General features: G+C 36.3%; 1 long non-coding RNA gene across 1 annotated transcript in view; it reads left to right on the top strand.

Moving 5' to 3' along the window:
• The window catches only part of LOC139359376 (uncharacterized), a 365,570-nt gene that overhangs the window by 306,406 nt on the left and 37,546 nt on the right, over positions 1–21,618 (top strand). The window contains exon 2 of the long non-coding RNA XR_011615290.1: positions 8,290–8,340. This is a non-coding gene — a long non-coding RNA (uncharacterized lncRNA). The remainder of the gene's footprint in view (positions 1–8,289; positions 8,341–21,618) is intronic.

Raw genomic sequence — 21,618 nt, 5'->3', positions numbered from 1 at the left:
CATCCATACTTTTTCATATCCCTTGAAAAAGTTCCCAAAGAAAATGTGTATTCTGTATCATTGTTTTTAGTGCCTAGTATGGTGCTTCATATGCAGTAGATGGCCAATAAATATTTGTTGAATGATTAAATAAGTATAAATACAAATATATGCATAATGGTATCTCTCGTATACACATGTCTTTAACCATTTTCTCCTTCTGGTGATGATGGATATATTAAGAAAGTTGTATCACAGAATGTAAGGATATTTTATTAATTTCTCCATGTTGGGTAAAATCCGAAGTTCAGTAAAAAAGAAGATGATTTGCAGTTAGGGATTATGGCATTGCCACCCTAAGATTCTTATTTTGGATCAAATCTGGAAGTCATAATAAATGCAAGACTGTACAATTATCAACAAGGTAAGACTTTTCAAAAGTGTTGAAACTGTACAGATTTGCTCTCTCATCTTCCAAGAAAAGATGCTTATATCAACTTAAAATGAGATGAAAATGCCCCATATTAACCTGTATTATAATGAGGGCAATACTAACATTTTAGCCACCAGTAATTAACCAAAGATATTGGGGAGGCACTAGAAATGGGTGCCCATAGTGATGGGAGTAAAAATTGGTGGTGGTGGAGATTATTGTACCATTTAAAAGGCAGGTCCTCTGCACTCCTGGGACCCTGGCTAGAGTAGTGGCCCATGCCAAGTTTTTTAAGTAAAGAAGGCCACATGGTAGTTGAGTGAAATTTGATGTTTTGCTTAGTTGTCTCAGACATGTTTACTTTAGTAAAGGGTTATGGAAAGGTTGAATCAATAAACACTTTCTTTTCAGTCAGCAGACTTGCCATGGACATCAGTAGTCATGCTTAAAATGAAACTAGTATTTCTCCATGAATGGAGCCCTTCCTTGTGTCCGTGGAGAAAATGAGATACCATAGATGCTAAGGATCCAGCTAGAGACTTTGATACTTTTCATTTGATTCCACATAAGATTTTGAGAAGCTGGTAAATGAGAACACAAAGAATAGGGTTGTTTTCTGGTCTTTACAGTCATTTTCAATAAGAAATAATAACTATATTGTGTAAATATTTTACTATTTTATCCACTAACTTGTTGATGGTATCAAAACAAATGATGATAATTTCTGTAATCTTATAGCCCTAGCTCAAAAAATGGGTTTTAGGTCTTTTGTTCTAGTTTTACTTTAATCTTTCCATATAGAAAGGCTTTATAAGCGAACAAATTTAATTCTCCATGGTAGCATTGTCTTGCCACATGTCTCTAGTAAAAATAATGCGAAAATAGATAAACAAACCAGGAATTGGGAGCCGTAAAATTAGCCATAAAATTAAAAAAACACAAGATGAAAGAATAAATGTTTTCTGCAAATGCAACTATTAGACAATGAAGATAAATTGGTGAAATGAAATATATTTTTCAAATTTTTCACTTTCCTACTTTCCCAGATTTACCTAATTGATCATGCTGATGGAGTGAAAAATTCATTTATGTAATCTTAATTCTGAGTCTCATGTATAAACACATGACAAGCTTGGAATACTCTTGTCTTTTGTGGGCATGACTGGCTGCTGTAATGTATATGTGTAACAAAGCCACTGAACAGGGAAGTTGAAAACAGTATGATTTTATGGTGTTTGCATTTGTTTTTAAAGAACTTTACTTCTTATTATACCTTTGACATCTAGTCACCATTATCAGCCTGAGAGCTTGGTTTTCAGCAGACAAAAGCTTTCAGACATCTTCTTGGACCTAGTTAAACTTGACTATAATAAGGTGTTTATTTAATTTCTTCCCCTGTTTTGCTTATCAGGTACCCACAATACACAGGTGCAGATCAAGTGCTTAAGTTTTCCCCCTTGTTCTTGAAATGGAAGAAAATTATGAGGAAGTACTTAGCTAATTGGAGAAGGCCCAAAAGCTGGCAGGAAAGCAGGACCATGACACCCAGATTATCATTGCCGGTGAAACCAGCCTTGGTGGAGTCATCTCATTTGTGCTCCTGAGTTAGACGGCAAAGGCAGTGAAGGCAGAAGAGCCTGGTCATGGACCAGGGATGAATTGGAGGCGTCTGATTCAGGATTTGCAGAAAATCCAACAGCTCTGTTCTATCAATATAAGAAAGAGATCAAGATGTTGCTGAAGGAAATATCCTAGCCACTTGGAATGATGCTATCAGAAGAAGTAAAAAAAATTATGCTATATTGCACATTTGAAGTAGGATATTAAGTATAGTAAAAGTGAATAAGTTGAGAATACATTTAAATTTAGTTTTGTAAGCAAATTGTGTTCTCATGATAATTTTTGTGGTTCTTTTAATATTTAATTTTACTTTTTACATTTATTTTTTCTTAGTATTGGTGACAAATTGTCATAAACAATCAGCGTTTTAGTCTGGTCTTTCTTTTTAGTCTTTCTACTGTCTTTTTCTCCATGTCACTTTATGAACAGTGGCTGCAGGTTTGAGAGGCTTGGAAAGTTGGTGATAATAACCTGGCTGAGGGGCTATATATAAAAATAATCCTGGAAAGATGAATGTGCAAAGATGTTTATGACAACCTGATAGTGAAAATTTGGAAATGTTTTAAAATTGAATTGCTGGAGATATGTCAAATAAATCACAGTACGGTTAAATAGAGCAACACTCTGCAGCTATTTAAAACAGTGAGATAGAGCAACATGCATTGACATGGGAATACACTTAAATCATATTTTAATTTAGCATAGGTTTGAGTATTTCTGAAGAAAAATATAACCAAAATGTTTATAGTACCACAACTCCTGGTTGTAAAATTGTGAATGACTACAAAACTGGCCACAAATTCTTCCAATGTGTATCCTTCTATCAAATATTAGAATATATTTCTGTACTCCTTGAATCTGGGTTGCCCATGTGAATGACTTTTCCAATAGACTATTGGCATCAGGGACACAATCAGAGGCTTGAAAAGGGCTTGTACATTGGAACTTGCCTCCTTGCTTCTCCTGGGAACCCTGCTACTGCCACCATGACAATAAAGCTGGACAAGACTAGTGGATAATGAGACACTTATGGACCAGCCACCTCTAAACTATCCCCAGAAATGGAGTCACCTAACTTCTTAGCAGTAGAAAAATCTCTCAGGTGATTCCAGCCTAAATTTCTGACCTATGGAAAAGCAAGCTAAATAAATAGTTGCTTTATTTTTTAAGCAATAATTTAAAAATAATTTTTAAATTATTTTAAGCCATACAATGTTGGGATGGTGTGTTATGCAGCAAAACTAATGAAATGCCTATATGTGTGCATGTATGTGTGAGTGTTTATGTGCATACATATGTTTCTGAAAGGATATAAACCAAAATGTTAGGAGTATTTTTGCATTATCCTAGGTAGTGAAATTATGGGTAAATTTTACTCTTCTCTATCTGGGCTTTCTTCCCCCCTCTGTCAATAATCAGAGTTTACCCAGGTGATTGAAAACAAACAAGTTGTTTTTTTTTTTTTTTTTTTAAGAAAAAACCTAAAATTGGAACAATTGCCTTAGGAAAAGGAAGAACTAACTGATGAACATGGTTTTTTTTTTAAGTATTTCCAAAATGCTTTTTCTAGATAGTCTCATATGCTGGCAGATGTTATTGTTTAAAGCATAGTGGTGCCAATTAAGTTTCTCTCTATGTCTAGGTCTCTTTGTCTCTTTGCCTTCTTTGCAACAATGAGAAAAACAAAACACTAAGATGCCTAACACAAATGACATTTTATAAGTGTCAGTGCTCATATTTCTCATGCTTTTGTTTCGAGCAATCAGTTATTAAACATAAAACAAAAGTGAGAAAGAGTGAAAACGTAAAACAATTTGATGCCCGATGGGCTTGATACCAGAATGATAACATAGGTGACTGGAGAAGATAATGGAACATGAGGTGCTATGGTTTAAATCTGTGTCCCCACCCACATCTCATGTTCAATTGTAATCCCCTATGTTAGAGGTGGGGCCTGGTAGAAGGTGATTGTGTCATGGGGGTGGACCCTTCATGAATGGTTTCGCACCATTCCCTCGGTGCTGTTCTTACGATGGTGAGTGAGTGAGTTCTCACGAGATCTGGTTGTATAAAAATGTGAGGCACTTCCCCCCTCTCTCTCTTCCTCCTTCCCCGGCCATGTAAGATACCTGCTTTCCCTTCGCCTTCTGCCATGTTTGTAAGTTTCCTGAGGACTCCCCAGAAACTGAAACCACTATGCTTCCTGTACAGCCTGCAGAACCATGAGCCAATTAATCCTCTTTTCTTTCTAAATTACCCAGTCTCAGGTATTTCTTTGTATTTAGCAGCGTGAGAATAGACTAATACACTAGCCAATGGGTTAAGAGGTGAAAGAAATTTTCAGAAGCAGAAGGGACACTTGCCAGGTAAGAACTGGGTAGGCTTCTTTTGCACTGGGCCTTGAAAATGGATGTAAAGCTTATTACACTCATCACATTTTTTAAGGATGAGAGAGAATAAAGAAACCACAACAGAAACTCCAAGTGGCCTACCAGTGAACCACAAATATCTTCTGAGTGAATAAATATTCACTTTTATACTTTACATAATCAGACTGTGTTTTTTAAATTCCCTGAAGATTTTCTATCTCATTCTTCTTGCTAGCTTGATTTGTATCTTGAATGTCCGATTGCTACTTTATAGGCTGGATTATCAGCTCGTTGAGGAATAGTCCCTTCCCAAGGTAATTTTGAACAGATTTCTTCACTTCTGTCTGAATCCTATTTTTGTATTATCCATGAGGCTTAATCTTCAATTTATATAGGATATGTAGACTATTTATTTCAGAGTTTAGGAATGCACACTTACCAGGTGCAGGAGGCTGAGTCAATTGCAAAAAGATTGAGCCTAACAGAGAACATCCAATAATTATTGTGTGGATAAGAGCTGAGAGCAAATCTAACCTGTGGGGTAGGTTTTTCAAATCCTATTCTTAAATCTTACAGTTAACATTTCTAGTTCTTATTTTGGTTATTAGGCCAGTATTTGGGGGTTGGAGCATAGGTTCATTGAGCCAACTACCGTATGCTGTTCTGCTGGGAACATCTTGAAGATTTCATTGCATATACCTCTTATGTCACAGTGTTTGTTTTTCAAACAATTTGACATTTTAAGCCTTCAGCAGCCTGGAAAGTTTGCCTTCCAGATGCAATTTCTCTGAACGCCAATTTCCATGTGGTCAATTTCTGCCCCCCTTTCAAACTGTGGGACAAATCCAGATTCCTAGCTGACCACACTGACTGTCTCTGAAACGCAATTGCCTATCAGGGTTTCACCCAGAGACCGCCAAATACAGTTTTCCACAAACTCACCTAGCCAGGCTGGTGGTGTCTGAAGGCTCAGCCAACAGTGAAACCTCACTTATTTTCTTACTGGTACCAAGTCTTTTTATTCTCCCTAAATGTCATATAGGATCCTTCTTCTTATGCTGGCACATCAGTCTTTTACTTCTTGGTTTATTTCTTTCGAACATGGAAAATACTAACTTACTATGAGAAATATCTCCCATGCTGTAGATATTAGGTTTCTGGAATCGTATACTTCATGTTATTGTTGTTGTTGTCATTTTCTCATGATTTTCAAAGACGTTCTGTTTCTTATACTACTTGCTAACAAGGGAAATTTAAATTTAGAACTAGGTGAACAACAAAGTCAAATTTCCTCAGACGCAAAATGGGGATAACATAGTACTTGCTGAAAATGTATAGAGAAAGAAAGTAGATTATTGGTTGCTTGGATCTGGAAGTGAGAATATACCTTGATCATAAAGGGCACGCATGATCTTAACCAGGGTGATGAAAATGTTCTAAAACTATATTATAGTGATGGTTGTACACAGTACAGTAAATTTGCTAAAATCATGAAGTTGTACATTTTAAATGGGTAAATGTTTAGGTATATACATTACCTTAATACCTTAATAAAATCATTATTTTATTGCAAAAAATAAAATATACATACCTTAATAAAATCATTTAATAAAGGGAAAGTTGTTCCTGCATAAGATACTTTTGATAATTAATCAAAATTGTCTATGGAAAATATCTTCTGGGCTTTAACAAGTACCCCATAATCTTAACCAAAATCATTACTATGTTAATAGTAATAAAAGTCCTAAGAGTACTAATAGTCCATAAAAGTCAACTCATTTTCAAGTTGCCTTTGGCTCTTTGGAAATTATACTTCACACACGCATACTCACACTTACACATACCTTGACCTGTAGATGTGATTGATTTAGGTGCTCCTGGAGTTTAAGTTGTGCTCAGCTGTCATCTCTGTTACCTGCTTACAGTCTAGTACCAAAAGTCTATTATAATAAATATAATATCACACAGTCTAGCACCAAAAGTCTATTATAATAAATATAATAAATATAATAAAATAAATTATATATAGCATAATATAATATAATAAAAAGGCTTCAATTTCTTCCTTTTAAACTGTGATAGTTAATATTGTATCAACTGGATTGGACTGAAGGATGCAAAGTATTGTTCCTGGTATGTTTGTGAGGGTGTTGTCAAAAAAGATTAACATTTGAGTCAACTGGGAAAGGCAGACCCACCCTCATCAATCAGTGTGGGCACCATCTAATCAGCTGCCAGTGCTGCGAGGATACAAGCAGACAGAGGAGCCTGGAAGGACTAGACTGGCTTAGTCTTCCGGCCTCCATCTTTATCCCATGCTTGATGCTTCCTGCCCTTGAATATTTGACTCCAAGTTCTTCAACTTGGTCCAAGGAACTCTTGGACCTTCAACCACAGACTGAAGTCTGCACTGTCAGCTTCCCTACTTTTGAGGTTTTGGGACTCAGGCTGGTTTCCTTGGTCCTCAGCTTGCAGACAACCTATTGTGGGACCTCATCTTGTGATTGTTGGAGTCAATACTCCTTAATAAACTCCCCTTTAGATATGCATCTATCCTATTAGTTCTGTCCCTCTAGAGAACTCTGACTAATACATAAACCAAATCTTATCTCTTCGAGAATTGTGCATGATTTTTGCTAGACTCAATCACCATTTTACCAACATACCGCCAAAAGATGAGAGGCCCCTCCAGGTTATTTTTCTCACACTCAAAGCTTCAAAGATTTTCATAGCTTTAAACTCCACAAATGCAAAACTGGATTTCTCTCCATTTCACCTATCCCAATGTTTATTAATATTATTTTTCTCCAGAGACCTCAGAATTATCTTTGACTTTTTTCTTGCTCCCGACTTACAGAAAGTCCTACAAACCCATTAAGTTTGCTCTTGAATAACTCTCTGTCTCCCTTTTCACTCCTTCCCCACGGTTTTTTTAACATCTTACGTAAGGATTATATTAAGGAGAAAACACTAATTTCATTGCTCTACCAATTTTGTCTATGATATCCTGATTCCACTGCCAGATTAATGCTTCTAAATGACAGATTTTTGTCATCTTTCTTCTTCTCATAAAACTTACTTATTTAGTACTGTACTCAATCTAGATTTATTAAAAAATGTTAAATCTAAAAACAAAGTCTGAAAGTCCCTCTGTGTGTGTGTGTGTGTGTGTGTGTATGTATGCAAGTATACAATATTTCATCCCTCCCTCAAAATTCAGAGCTCATCGTAGTGAGGTAGAGAACCCAAGAAGTCTGTGATAAAGAAATGCTTTACATGCAGTTTCATGCAGTTTGTTATGGTGTTTTGAATACGGAATAAAAGCACCTTCAGAATTATCCTGTGCAGGACTTTAGAGTGAAATATTAGGCTAAAAAATATTATCTAGGCCAGGCATGGTGGCTCCTGCCTATAATCCCAGCACTTTGGGAGGCCGAGGTGGGCGGATTACTTGAGGTCAGGGGTTCAAGACCAGCCTGGCCAACATGGTGAAACCCCGTCTCTACTAAAAATATGGAAATTATCCAGATCTGGTGGTGGATGCCTGTAATCCCAGCTACTTGGGAAGTTGAGGCAAGAGAATCCCTTGAACTCAGGAGGTGGAGTTTGCAGTGAGCAGATATCATGCCATTGCACTGTGGCCTGGGCAACAGAGTGAGACTCCATCACACACCCCCACACAAATTATCTAAATATGAGACTCTGTAGGTCAGTAAAATGATTACTTTGACTTTTCTCTACCCCAAAGTGGAAGAATTTTGGTTCACCTCATTCAAATTTGCCCCCTGTCCCTAACAGGTTTAAATCTTTCACCCTTATTCAGCTTGGGTGCATAGTTTTTGGAAGTTTTACTTCCTTCTCATCTTTTGTGTCCTTGAATCATTTCAGGACATTTCCCTGAGGAGGTGGCTATGATGTCAGAACTTCAGTGGACATAAGGTAAGACTTCAGTGGACATAAGGTAAGTATTTTTTCAAATGATTGTTCAAAAAAGATTTTTCAAAATGATTGTTCAGAAACGAGCCCAGGTAATCATGCCAGAGTGTGGTAATACAAATACAGAAAATTTGATTTTTCCACCAGAGATCCACTCACTTTTTCTAGGTTGGCTACAAATAACTTAAATTTTAATTAAGTTAAAATGTGTCTGCTCTACGCCCATTCATATTATGAAGGTAGCATCAATTGTGTACATACGTGCAGCCAAGGCCAGGTATTGGCCAGATCATTGATGGAATAAAATGATGTCTCACACTGAAAGCAAGACGTCATTACTACTTAATCTTTCTAGGAAAACAGTGTCACACAAAAACATTTGAATCTATAATTGGCATCTTTAAAGATGCTTGCCATCTGGACCTCACTCGGTTTAATTAGTCATTGCAGGGTGGCGGTTCTCTTGTAAAAACCTTGCACTCCATTAACCTTGACTTTTCACACATTGACATTTCAAGCCCCTTCTTTGCTTTCATATGGTGGAGTGGACACGTTTCCATTTCATAAGAGTCCACCTCGGAGTTCATGAGCCAGACGCTTGTTATTTGGCAAGGCCACTCAGCCCAAGTCTATAAATTGTGGCAGCCAGGAAAGGTTGCAGGCAGCTAAAAATGGCAAGAGAGCAGGAGTCATGGGATTCACCCCACCCTTCCTTTAGAGATTTCCAAATAGCATGGTGAGCAAGGATTGGGAAGGGTAGCCGAGGGAAATAACACATAGAAATGAACCTGAATAAAACCTAAGAGTGATTCATGCACTAAGGCAATTTTACTCAGCTGTGGACAGCTACTCCAAGATGGATCATTTAAAATTTCTGTAGCTGAGACATTTTAGACTAGTATACCATTTATTTATTTACCATTTAACTGAAGTACTATTAAACTTGGGAATAAGGAAATAAGATTTCCTATATTTCAGGACGGTCTGTCACATTCAATATTGTCCTTATCATTTTGGATTCCCTTTGGTGATTATTTTCTGCAGGAAGATATCAGGACAATAACCATGGTTGTTCAAGAGAATCTCTGTACTTGTTTTACACAGTGTTTTTGTTTGTTTGTTTGTTTTAGTTGAAAGCTATGTAGTGCAAATGGCCGTAAGATGTGGTAAGAATGATGTCAAGGTAGTTACAGAAAGATCGACAATCTTACCTTGTGGTCTAAGGAGAATCTCTATTTGTAGATTGTAAGGATTCTCTTGGATCTTATTGAAACAAAAAATGTTTTATCTTATACTTACCTTCTAACACTTTATTTCTAACATTATTTCTATGTTTTATTACTACATTTATCATCATGCCTAGTTATTAAAGCAAGTTATGTCTTATAGGACACTGAATCATTTCTTTCTACTTTCCCTTAATTATTTTATTCCTTTAATAACCATTTATTGTGCTGGACTTGTGACAATAATCAAAGATCAGGAAATTTAAGTTTGAAATTTTAACTCTAGTCACTGAATCCTGTATATGGAGTAACATCAATGGAGATGGTTGCCAGTTAGCAATAGTATGGTAGAAATTAAATTTACTAAAGTATGCACAGGATACCTTTTTTGCAGTAGTTCTCCAGTGTGCATGGTTAAACCTATCAGTATCCCTAAAACATAGCTATCATGCTGGGCATAGATGCAGCTCTACCAATAACATATTAACTAACCAGTTGATGAATTGGCTTTAGCTGTGCTAGCCAGTTGTGATATTTTAGAACTGAAAAAATAAATATACAATGGGCCTCCTCAAATAGGCTCCATGCATTATTTAAATCAAGAGGCTAACTACTGCCATGCACTAATGCAATATGATCACTAAGGCAATATGTTCCGTCTTTATTTTGTAGACAGAATGGCCATGCTTGAGTACATTAGGAGGTATAAGTACCTGAGGGAGGGTCACCAAGCAGCTAGGGAGAAGCATGTGAGCATTAGGTGGCTTAGAGTAAGGACTTCAGTAAAATTGCAATCAAACCCTAAGATTGTTAGAAGGTATTGACACCAAAACCTCTGTACAATTCTTTACAGAATCTATATTTTTATAGCAGTGAGCTATGAAGGCACTTTACTTTCAATTTTATACCAGTTATCTGTTGTCCCAATGTACTACATAGCATAGCAAATCATATCAAATCTGTGTGGCAAAAGACAATATGAATTTTCAAAATTGTGCGTCTTGGAGTTGGTGGTTTATTTGGGCTGGACTCGTTTGGCTGGATCCCTGGTCTCAGATGGGACCGCTTACATATCCGGCAGTTAAATGACTGTCGGCCAGGGCTAAGATAGCTACTGGGCCTGTTTGCTCAATCTCTTGCAGGATAGCCAGGCATGTTTTTATGGCAAAGGTAGAGAAGGTAGAAGTGCACATGACCTCTGGTGGCCTGGGCTCAGAACTAGTGAACCATCACTTCTATAGCATTCTATTGACGGAAACATGTCACAGATTCAGAGTGAGCCAATAGAATCTATCGATGTCACCTACTTAAAGAAAGAAATTGCAAAGTTACATGGCAAAGGGTGTGGGAACAACATGGAGTAAAGAATTGTGGCTGATAAAATAATTACACGTGTTTATTCTTTATCAGAAATACTTTCATCAGAAAATCTTCATTTTCTCCAACTGTAATGTATTAGAATGTTATGCTACAGGTAGACTTGTAAGATGTCAAAAATATAGAATTAGAAAAGTTATTAAAGAAGTATCTGTAGAGATGACATACAATTCTGCTCATAGAAAGGGGGAATAATGCCTTTTCTTAACTCCATATAATAAATTCTGTGCCACTTCCAGTAGAATATCAATCGATTTTGGAGATGCCTGGTATCATTTCTAAGAAGAATTGGGAATGTATGCTCTATTAGAACCGCGTTCTGGCAGAAGGCTTCCTCTAACCTTGTTGTCGTTTGCTCATTCTCTATTTTTTTTCAATATCCTACATTGTTTTACTTAAAGCAAAGTCCTGGTAGTACAAGTAGAGAAACGATCAACCAGTCAGTGGGAAACTGGGCTAGCTTTTCCTATCAGCCATGAAATATCTTCAGTGATATAGCTGCAATTTAAAAACTTGAACATGCTGCATGAGTTAATGATATTCTAAGGCTTTTATACCAAAGACACCACACCCGCTGGAGAAAATACATTTCAAATAAATGGAGTCTATTGATTATAAACAAATGAACCATTATCGAAGAAATTATCTCACTTAAGGGCAAATTTTTCCTCAGCGTAGTTTGCAAACACCTTTTTATGAAATATTTTGTAAAACAATGAGAATAAAGTAAATTACCTTCACAAGGAGGGAAGTAATTGTCCCTGTTTGCCCAGGGCTGAGGGTTTTCAGAAACATGGGACTTTCAGGGCTAAAACTTGAAATGTTTGGGGCAAGCTGATCGTCAGTCACTCTATTGACAGCATGACTTTAGGAAGAATAGTTCATAATCTCATATTTTGCATGAGTCAAACAAGTTTGATTAAACTGGGTATTACAGGTATCTATACATCTTTTGCAAATATAGTAATTTTATTTCATTGTATATGGACAATTCTAAATTATTCTACTTTACTTTGTTATCCAAGGTACAAAGTGCAATAGAGCATCTTTTACTTATAGGAATATTGACTAAAGGAATAGAAATAAATACTTTTGTAGATAAATGACAGAAATAAGATGTCATTATCTTTAGTAATTAAAAAACTCAATCTAACCCATCTCTTTTTGTTTTATTAGATGTCAAATAGGGGAGTTGTGCTGAATAATTTCTAAAATGCTTTTTGCTATGATGTTCTATAACTCTAAGCTTATATTAAAATGTATTCTCTATTAGGAGGAAAAGGTACTTAAGAATTCAGACTCACTTTTAAAGAGTTAAACAGCACTACAAAATGTTGCTATTTTAACAGAACATTTTAAACCAACTAAGTGTACTAACTACTGTTATTGTTTATTTTCTTTCTAGTCTGGAGATTTTTTTTTTTTTTTCATTTTAATCTGCCAGGAGGGACCTTCAGGATTTGAGCCTTAACATTGTTCCTAAGACTTGAATTTATTTTTTAATTAGGGTTAAAATAAAAATAAATGTTCATTTTCTAGAGCTATGCAAGTTTGGGGGAAAAAAGAAACTTCCTCATCTGAAAAGATTTAATGGTAATCTATGCTGTAAAAGAGCATTTTGAAAAATATAAAACAAAGAGCTTTCAAAGTGGTCAAAGACTAATGTAAAGTGATATATTTCAGACCGGAGAGATGGTGTAACTTACTCCTGTCACTGCTGCCTGTTTATTGTGTTTGTCTGGTTGGCCTGGCAACCAGCTCATGCCATTTCACTCATTTTATAACGTTCCTGTAAATGTTAGGTAGGCCTGGATTTATTATACACTGTCAACACCTAAAATGGAACCCACTGCTTAACGTAGTTTATTTGGCTGGATGCCCCTGCCTTCTTGAAAAAAATTCATGTGTGTGCGTGCGTGCGTGTGTGTTAAAAAAAAAAAAAAAAAAAAAAATCTGTAGTTCCTCCAAAAGAAATGTAGCCCAGGCAAAATTGAAGTTGGGTGGCATGGGCTGTGTCAAATGAGCCCAAGAGCCATTGTGTTGTTGGCTGGGAACATCTGACTCACAATATTTGTGTCTTGGGTTTACAGGGACAGAGGACCAAAGCCATGTTTATTGCTGAATTTATCATCCCCAAAGAAACCAGATGGCAATCACTGTTGTCCAGAAAGGCCTCTGAGCCATTGGAGGGTGAATCATAAGACTGTTAGAAGTTGGACAGATTTCTTTTTTTCTTATTAACATGCTAGTTTCTTCTATTTTATGACAAGGCAGTTTTGATGGAGGCTCAAGAGATACAATCCTGGAAAGGCTGCATTTTGGATACCCTTAATTAACTTTACATAAACTGTTGAGATGATAGCTGGAGCATTAAGGCAGAAACGATAGGAAGCACCAATCTGGTTTAGAAATATTAAAGTGAAATGTGGTCCTCAAGCCAAAACCAGTGACGGCCGACTCAGCCCAGCAATAATGAAAATCACAGACAGGTACCTCTGTTGCTTTGCTCTTGGTCAATCACACATTGAATTAGTGTCCTATTCATTTATTACCCTGCATGCAGAAGGGGTTGGCTGTTAGCTAGAGCGAACATTTGCTGATAACTCTGTTCAGTACAAGTGAACAAGTCATTGAATTTTATAATCCTTTTGGCTAACTAGGACCAATATGGTCATTCAGTCTATTCCCCTGTCACCGTGCATTTTAAACAGGATGATTGTGTGTCTAAGTCAAATCGAAAGTTTGATGGAAACTGTCACACCCTGTTGTTAGGCTTTGCTTGAAGTAATAGTTTTCCAATTTCCTTCCTGGTTGTGCATCTAATCTTTAAACATCAGAACAAATGAAAAAGATTCTAAGGAGAAAAATTACCACGAGCATTCAGGCAATTTGAAACCAAAGCTGTTCCAGGTAATTGTTTATTTTTATTAGTCGAATAATTATTCTGACATTACTCAATTAGTTCGAGATTATAAATCATCTTTTAGAGAACAGCTTAAAGCTGATTATATCAATTGATTAAACTGCATTTTACTCCCATCCCCACATCCAGCTTACATGTTTTATGAATTAAATAGTGAAGGCAAGTTTTTCCTATAAAAGAACATTTTTTCCCTCTAATCTTCCAGTCTCCAAACCTAATGAACGTGGCATAAACTTTCTGAAGAAAAATTGGAAAATGTGTTGTTAGAGCTCGAAAGAGTATGTGTGCCCTTTGACCGAAGACAAATAGACTTCAGGGAATTATCTTAAAGAAAAAATAATAAAGCCCGTATGTCTCATATGTGTGATATATGTATGTATATATTTGTAATATAGGAACCTATTTTACTCTACATGCCAAGTGGGTTTTTCAAAGTATTAATTACCTTAGACATATATAGAGATTTCTCTTTTTATTTATTCATATGATGTGTGATACTAAGTTTTTACTCTAAGTCTTTTAAATTATTGGGATATACCTTGCTTGTTCATGGTCATTGGTTATTGACATGAGAACATAAATCTTTGGCATTTGTTTTTACTAATGTATCCCTTAACCCAGAATGGTAGCTCATAGTACATGCTCAATGAGCATTTGTTGAATGTGTGAATATTAACTAAATTTCTAAGAAATGCCCATTCATGAATGTATAAAATATCATCTTGTATAAAGTGAATTTTCATACAGGTCATAGTTCAATCACATACATTTCCATTGTAAAATTCAAAAGTTTCATTTTGCTTTATTTGACCATAGTGGCCTTGCAGCTGTTTGTTTGATTGTTTGTTTGTTTTTGAGACGGAGTCTTGCTGTGCGCCAGGCTGAAGTACAGTGGCGCCATCTTGGCTCACTGCAACCTTTGCCTCCTGGGTTCAAGCGATTCTTACGCCTCAGCCTCCTGAGTAGCTGGGATTACATCCACACACCACCACGCCCAGCTAATTTTTTTTTGTATTTTTAGTAGAGACGGAGTTTCACCATGTTGGCCAGGATGGTCTTGATCTCCTGACCTTGAGATCCACCTGCCTCGGCCTCCCAAAGTTCTGGGATTACAGGCGTGAACCACCGCACCCGGCCTTGGCAGTTTCTTTCAAATGCTTGGCCCACCCTCACCTTTAGTCTCAATGCATTGTTCCCCGTCTGACTGGGATACTGTACTTCTGGATAGTCACATAAATAACCCACTTCCTTCATTTCTGCATCTCGTCAAGGAAGCCTCCCTTGACCACACTATTTGGAATTGTAAGTTCTCCCACCCAAACCTCCAGACCTTTTATACCATCCTCTGTTTTTTCCATAGACTGTATCACTTTCAAGGGCTTTATTTAATGGACTTACTAGTTGGTTGTTTGCTCTCTATCTGATTTTACTTTTATATTGCCCACATTGAGAACAGTATGTGGTATATCATAGATGCTTAATAAATATTTACTAAACAAATATGTTTTGGAAAAAATACTATAAGCATTGACTGGTACTATAAAGTATAAGAAAAATGAAAAAGGTCTGTCAACAGAAAACTAATTTAAATATTGGTTCTAATAGTAATGTGAGTTTGGATAAATTATTTAAACATTCTCAACCTCATTTCTCTAATGCCCACAATACAAATAACAATCTTCACTGCATAGAATTCTTGTAAGCATGAAATAAGGTAAATGGATGCCCACTATCCAGTATAATGTCTTGTGCAGAGAAGACACACAATACATACAAATTAATTTTTACTCAACATGTAATAACATTACATTTAATTCCTTTAAAAATGTCATACTTGGGGCTGGGCGCGGTGGCTCACTCCTGTAATCCCAGCACTTTGGGAGGCTGAGACAGGTGGATTGCTTGGGCTCAGGAGTTCACAACCAGCCTGGGCAACACAGTGAAACCCCGTCTCTTCTAAAGTACAAAACAAAACAAAACAAACTGGGCATGGCGGTGTACGTCTCTAGTCCCAGCTACTCAGGAGGCTGAGGCAGGAGAATCGCTTGAACCTGGGAGGTGGAGGTTGCAGTGAGCAGAGGTCATACTACTGCACTCCAGCCTGGGTGACAGAGCGAGACTCCATCAAAAAGAAATAATAATAATAAGTCATACTTGGAAGAAAAGCATAGTATGTAGATTAAATAAAAGTTATAAATGGGAATGTACAGTATTCAGATAAGACATTTTCATACATTAATATGAAAGAAGACCCTTACATATCCTGAGAGATCCATGGAATATGACCGATCCCATCGCACATCATTCTTTCAAGTATTTGAGGCTAACTGGCTTGTTTCCTCAACCTTAAACAATCCTGTTACTTCGAATATATTCTCTATGTAATTTTCCCTTTAAGTTATTCACCATTCTGGACAAACATCACCTGTTTTGTATCCTTCTAAATATCATGGACATCAGGCGTCATTTGAATTATCTTGCATGTGCAAAAATTTAAAATCAAACAATCTAGCAAAGTTAAAACTCCTTCCTCTTTCCTGCTGGAGATGTAATTTATCCTAAGAACAACAATATTACTGATTCTTGCTGAAGGCTCGTATGATGGCATTGAAAATACGTTCACTTTAAGAAAGAATCTCAGAAGGCTGAGACAGGAGATTCGCTTGAACCTGGGGGGCAGTGAGCCGAGATCATGCCACTGCACTCCATCCTGGGAGACAGAGCGATATTCTGTCTCAAAAAACAAACAAACAGAAAAGAATCTCATTACATCCTATCTTATCTGCTGGCCCATTCCGTTTTGGTTCTTCGTAATTTCTTCAATAAACATGATAAAGAAATTTCTGCAGCGCTGCATTCATGATCATCTACATAATGAGATCAAATCTTAATTCTTGGTGACAAACAGAGTAAATATATGGGTAGTTTGTTTAGGCTTTATTTTGAAATGACTAAATAGCCTGCGAAAACAAAGTTTAACAGGCTCATAAAAGTATGCCGTCTACATAACTAATGTGGACTCTGTTTTTATGTTGCCTATTACAGACTCTTAAACAGTAACAGTGGAGTCTATCTTTTATTCTACACTGTTGTAAAATGTTCTGGCTGTGACAACATATATACTGAACACACTTTGCAAAGATGTTGCATTTATTTTTGTATTTAAATGAAAACAATACACTTAAAAATGTAAGATACAGAGAAACTTACATTTGAAATGTACTTGAAATAAAATAGAGAGGAGTTCTACTTTCATAAAGCCATTGCTACTATATAGGGGAACATTCTTGCACCAAAATTTGCATGTTTCAATTTGCTCTTTAATCAGTCTATACACCGAAAATCTGACAGCACAGTGGCAGGGCCGTGTCAAGGGAGTCGTGACTGCTCCTTTTAAATGACCTCACAATTTGCTCACTGGTTTTGGGTAATTGGAACAATTTGCTTGGAGAAACCTGTGAGGAATCAGATGTTAATTGACTCTGTCTTTCTTAATCAGCTCCTCAAAAAACAGGCCTCATTTTCCTGACTGTTTCTTAAGCTGTGTGCTGGCGTCCTGTGATACAGTCAAAAGAAAACACACAAGCAGTTGCCTTGGTATCAACTGGCCAAATCTGATTATGACTCTAACTCTGAATGGAGAGATTCCAGGCATTAGCAGAGGGGTTTTTAAAAAATACTCATAAATGTGAAATGATACTAAAAAAGTGATTCTGTGATTTACTTACAAGGCAGTAAAAAGGTAAGACACATTTAAAATCAGGGTTCAAAACATATTCCGATTCCATTACTGTGATCTGGAACCATTCAAATATAATATTCAGCTCAAGTTATTTGAAAGACCCTTCTGTTTGAGTCTTTTAGATCATGCTGTGTATCAGAATTAAGCATGTTTGGTATACTTTGTCACTTGACAATAGCTTCCAAATTTCTGCTTTCCCTTTTTGTCCTGCCCCTCTCAAAGCCCAACAAATAGAGTTAAAGACGTTCTACATTGTCTAGAATCTAGTAGGTAGATTGCTTCTTTTAGGCCAATCCTACAATTAATATTCTTCATTTTTCCAAACCTGTAATGCTACAAACCCAAGAGGTTTGGTGAAGGATGAAGACAGGTGGACAGGGGAAAATATAGAATAGTTTAAATAATACTGTTTTTTATTCTGAAATAAGTAGATTATTTTGCATATATCAGCCAGTATCCTTTATATAATTTATTTCATGTAATTTTCATCTTTCTCATGTGAAACTGTTACTACTTTATCTTTCCCATGTAAATCCCACTTCAGCTACTCAGTAGATCCAAGTCTCGGGGCAGCTGCCTTAGTCTCTCTGTGTCTCAGGTACTTTTAATTCGTATTATATAGTTAGGTGAATTTACAGATTTCAAGATGTTAAACAACCCTTGCATTACTAGATTAACTAGTTTGATGATAGTGTAATCTCTGTCATGCAACATCAGATCCAGATGGCTAGTACTTTCTTTGAATTTTTGCATCCAAGTTCATGAATAAATAACTTTTTCCTTTCTTTTCTCCTTCTTTTGCTCTTCTTATATGGCTTTAACATGGAGATTATATGGCATTGATGGAGTGAGTTGAGATTTAGGCTCTTCTTTGGAAGATTTGAGTAAGTTTGATATAATCTTGTACTTGAAATTTTGAGAAAATTTACAAAACACTGTTTTCTTGGTATTTGTGAGAATATTTTAATATGTACCAATTTTAAAGTCTAATTATAAGATTTTTCCAGATAGTCTCCTTAAGTACTAATGTTTACAAAATTATCCATTTTATCTAATTCTCAAATTTATTGAAAAAGTGTTGCTGATTGCATCTTTTAAAAATTTCCATTGTATTTATATTTATGCATTATTTCCATTTATAATTATTATTTTTAATTGATCTTGAAGTCATACAACAATGGGTCAACCTTGTAAGGACCTGATATCCTCCAATTTATGTGCGATCAATTTCCTGTGTTTTATTACCGTCCTTTAAAAGTTACTTATTTTTATAAATGGTAGCATTAGTATTATTGCCTCAAACCAGATACTGTTTGTTTAAATTTAATACCTGTTCACCTTTTAAAAAAAAAATTGTTTTTACGTCTTGAATTTTCTCCTAGAAATATTTTTCTTCTCCTTGAAGTATATTTTTAATTTAGTCTATTAGTGGAAAATTTGTTTTCTTATCTGCAGATATTATTGTTTTATCCTTGTTTCTTAAAGATGGATTAACTGAGTGGAGTATTCCAGTCTGATGGGAACTTTCCCAATCAGTTTATTTTGAAGATTCCACTGATTTCTGACCTCTATGGCTGCTTTTAAGAAATCTGCTGTTGGGCTAATTCTTTTACTTTCGTCAGTGAAATGTATTTTCTCTTTGCCAATTGTGCTACAAATTTATGATTTTGAAGTTTGTTTAATTTAGGGAAGCTCATCTATAATTAAGGACGGATTTTACTTTCCTTCTTTATTGATTAGTAAGAAATATGCCATTGTTGAATAACAACAAAGAAACAACTTAAACCGCTGTGAAAAAATAATAATTACGTGCCTTGTTTAATTTTATATAACTAGATATTAAATATGTATTTATTATACTGTATATATACACACATACATATATGTATCTTAACTATTTTTACTATATTTATTTAAACAAATAAAGAGTGGAAATCATAAATAGCTTTAAAATATCTGGTGCTGTGGTGGATGTACTTATTTGGGGGTTTCTGTAGTTTAATATTATGCCCAGAAGAATTTTTTAAAAATTGTCACCCTCATGTAATGCTGTATGAACAGGCCATTAAAACACTTCTGAGCCACAGCCAAGTTTTGTACTACAGGGTTGGGATACTCTGAATAAGTATTTGTGAGTTGGGTGCTGAACTCAATCAAACCTCACCGCTTGGTATGGTTGTCCATGACATTCCTCTGCTGTTTATCCAGCATAGTAACTAGCTGTAGAATTAAGTAAAGAAGGGCATGGAAACTTTGGAGGGAGTTCAAAGAAACAAAATGCTGATTAAAGGCTTAGAAAATCAGACCTCTGAGAAAAGCTAAAATGAGCTGGGTTTATACAACCTGAAGGATGAGTAATTGAAGAGATATTTAATAGTAGTTCTCAAATTGATCAGGAAACTTAATTAATCATGATGGTGACTGACAGTCCCCTGTCCCATGAAGCACAGTCATGGAATATAGCTTGTGAGTTCAGCACGGGGATATCATTTAACCATAATTAATTGTCTAATGGTTTAACATGTTAATTAAATTCAGGGCTGACTCAGAGACCCCCTTTCTGTAGTTTTATGTGAGCCACCATCCCTCATTCCCAAACAGAATAAACTAGGTTTCTCTCATACTTTGTATATCACCATTATAGCAATAGCTGCAATTCTGCAAATACCCCATGAACAATTTAGTGTGGCACATCCTAGAATTTATTTCCTTATCATAAGTGCCTTGCAACCAGAAGGTACTTAATAGACTGTTGCTACACTGAGTTGAACGGATTTGGAATTACTCTACGAGTGTTATAACTACTGCACCCCACATGTCGTGGGAGACTGATCTGATCTACCGTTTGAAGCTAGAGCTTTACAAAGTCTTCATAAAAGAGTTGGCAATTGGTGGGAAGGCAAATTAGTAAAGCCACTAAGAAAAACAGTATGGAGATTCCTTAAAGAATTAAAATTAAAACTACCATTCGATCCAGAAATCCCGCTACTGGGTATCTACCCAAAGGAAAAGAAGGCATTATATGAAAAAGACCCATGTGCATGCATATTCATAGCAACACAATTTGCAATTGCAAAGATATGGAACCAACCCATCAACCAAGTAGATAAAGAAAATATGGTATATACACACCATGGAATACTACTCAGCCATCAAAAAGAATGAAATAATGTCTTTTGCAGCAACTTGGGTGGAGCTGGGGGTCATTATTCTAAATGAAGTAACTCAGGAATGGAAAACTAAATATTGTATGTTCTCACTTATAAGTAGGAGCTAAGCTATATGGATGCAAAGGAATAAGAATGACATATTCCACTCGGGGACTCAGGGGAAGGGAGAAGGTTGAGAGGGGAGTGAGGAATAAAAGACGACATATTGGGTACAGTGTACATTGCTTGCATGACAGGTGCACTAAATTCTCAGAAATCACCACTAAATAACTTACCCAAACAAAACCACCTGTACCCCCAAAACTATTGAAATGTTTTAAAAAGAGTTGGCATTGAATTGATTCTAAAAGGATGAAATATGATATTTTCTTAAAATTAATGAATAAAAATTATTGGACTGGGCACAGTGGCTCATGCCTGTAATCTCAGCTCTTGGGAAGCTGAGGCGGGCAGATCATCTGAGGTCAGGAGTTTCAGGCCAGCCTGACCAACATGATGAAACCCTATCTCTACTAAAAACACAAAAAATTAGCCAGGCATGGTGGTGGGCCCCTGTAATCCCAGCTACTCAGGAGGCTGAGGCAGGAGAGTCACTTGAACCCTGGAGGCAGAGGTTGCAGTGAGCCGAGATTGTGCCACTGCACGATCCACTCCAGCCTGGGTGAGAGAGTGAGAGTTCATTCAAAAAAAAGTTAATGGAGGGACAGTAAGAGTGGTCAGAGAGAATAGACTGAAAAGTGGACAGGCCTTCCGGGGATGACAATGTCCATGGAGGAGTAGTGGAATGTAAGACTGGACAGCAGGGACATGATTATGAAGAAATAGGTCAGGCTAAGAAGTTCA

This window comes from Macaca nemestrina, chromosome 17, assembly GCF_043159975.1.
Source record: "Macaca nemestrina isolate mMacNem1 chromosome 17, mMacNem.hap1, whole genome shotgun sequence".
Classification (NCBI taxonomy): Eukaryota; Metazoa; Chordata; class Mammalia; order Primates; family Cercopithecidae; genus Macaca; species Macaca nemestrina.
This window is presented reverse-complemented; position numbering and strand designations above follow the sequence as displayed.